This window comes from Solanum stenotomum, chromosome 1 (assembly GCF_019186545.1).
Source record: "Solanum stenotomum isolate F172 chromosome 1, ASM1918654v1, whole genome shotgun sequence".
NCBI classification, from domain to species: domain Eukaryota; kingdom Viridiplantae; phylum Streptophyta; class Magnoliopsida; order Solanales; family Solanaceae; genus Solanum; species Solanum stenotomum.
Window position 1 is genome coordinate 95431661 of NC_064282.1, and position 2473 is coordinate 95434133.

Consider the following 2473-nt stretch of genomic DNA (forward strand, 5'->3'; position numbering starts at 1 on the left):
TGTGATTTTTAATACTTGTGAGATTGATACCCTGATATTAGGATATACATACACCTAAATCATATTGCTTACATATTCACAAAAATTATACATTCAATTTTGTAACTTTAATTAATAATTCTATATAAATATAGATGTTAGGATAATTTAAGTAGGCTAGTAGTAATCAACATATTGTTATGAGTACTATTAACATGTTAATTAATTACTTAAATAACTCAATTAATAATAATAATAAAATAAGTGAAGAATTCAACATGATTGATGGTTTACCTATAACCCTGTGAATTACAACCTAAATTAAAGCTTACCTACTTTTTTTCTATACAATTTCAAAATAGTTGTAATTAAATACAAACAATTTTGAAAAAACTTGAATTTATAACTTGCATTTATTTGATTTAGTAAATAGTTAATCATAAATCTTTATGAATATAATGCTTGATCCTATAATACTTTATTATTTGTCGACCTCATCTATTTATGTATACGTTTGAGAACAACATATTTGTCCTTATCATTAGAGGCGTTTTATCGTAGAATAAGAAACTTCATGTATCAAAATACTCAAATTTACACATTTATATTTTATTGTTTGAATTTAAATTACCATCAAATTAAAATTTTGTTAGGAGATTACTCACAAAATGAGATTTTTCTCTAGAAAAGACTATACCCAAAGTATAAAAGAGGCAAAATTGATTAATTATGGGTATTATAGGTACAGATTTCATCATTTCCTCCTATTAATCAAGAAGTTTACAATCTCAAAATCAATTCTTACAATTATAATAACTATTTCCTCCATTTATATTTATTTTTCATATTTGACTTGACATATTTTGTATGAAATAATAAATAAAATAATCATTTATCTATATCACTCTTAATTGTTATATAAATTATCTCACTCCCTGAAAAATGAATTGATCATAATTAGTACACAAAAGAAATATAAAATGATAAATTATATTTTATTTTTAACAAAAAGCTGAATAAGTAAATATAACATCGATTTTTAATATACTCCCTCCATTTCAATTTGTTCTTCTTGCTTTTCTTTTTAGTCTATTTTTTTTTTGACAACTCTTTAATTTCAACTTTTCGCATGACATAATTAAAATCGACTACAAAATTAAAGATTATTTTAATATATTCTACATATCTGCGGTTCAAAATTACAAGGTTCAAACCAAATTATTACTTTTTAATTAAAACTTTGTGTCAAACGAATAAATTTAAATCGAGTGATAGATGAAGAAAGACTTATTAAATGATTTATTTTTGTTGTTACAAAGTATAATGATTTGTACCCATCTATCATATTGCAGTAAATTTTCCTACATAGAGTAATGATAAAATATAGTGATTGCAACAACCAATACATACTGCAATATTTATTTGTGCCGTCACAATGTATAATGAAATTAAAACCATGTGTCAGATTTATATTCAACGTGTCACATAATAAATTGAAGGAATTGTGGGTTGTTAAACTCATAACGTTACACTTTAATAACATACAAAAAAAAAAGTCTTAATTAACATCGTAACGGATACAAAATTTTCATTCAAAGAATTTAACATATGAAACTTATGGCGTATTTAACACATCATGAAATCTATAGTGTATCCAACACTTCATGATCATCTTATCAAGCATATCTGAATCAGCTTGTGGCAAGGTTGGCTTAACATCTTCATTTTCATCGGCAATTTATATGCGGTTTCAATTAGTTAAATATTAAATAAATTTTGAGTTTGGATTCTCTTTAATTTTAAATTTTAATATTATATTATATTATATTTTTTTTAATTATTTTTATTTGGCCCACGGGCCGGCCCTACCTATATTTCTCAAGCCCCACAAATCAGCAGACTTATTCAGGCCGGGCTAAATGCCTTTTTCTTAAATGGGCTCCAAAAATCTTAGCCCAACCCTATTAAATCCCGGGTTAAGCCAGGCTGGCCCAGCAGGCCTAGCCCATATTGACGACTCTAATATATACACACTAAAATTCATGTTACTTTATTGAGGAATTAAGATTTCGTAGCTTTGATAAAAATTCTTAACTACTTATAACATAAATAAAAGAAAATGACCTTATAAAATCTCTTAGTTCTTATTAATAAAAAATAAAAGTCCCTTATAAAATGAAATTATTAAAATATTNTTTCTTAAATGGGCTCCAAAAATCTTAGTCCAGCCCTATTAAATCTCGGGTTAAGCCAGGCTGGCCCAACAGGCCTAGCCCATATTGATGACTCTAATATATACACACTAAAATTCATGTTACTTGAGGTATTAAGATTTCGTAGCTTTGATAAAAATTCTTAACTACTTATAACATAAATAAAAGAAAATGACCTTATAAAATCTCTTAGTTCTTATTAATAAAAAATAAAAGTCCCTTATAAAATGAAATTATTAAAATATTGTTATTTGACCATAGCTAATAAAGTTGAATCAAAA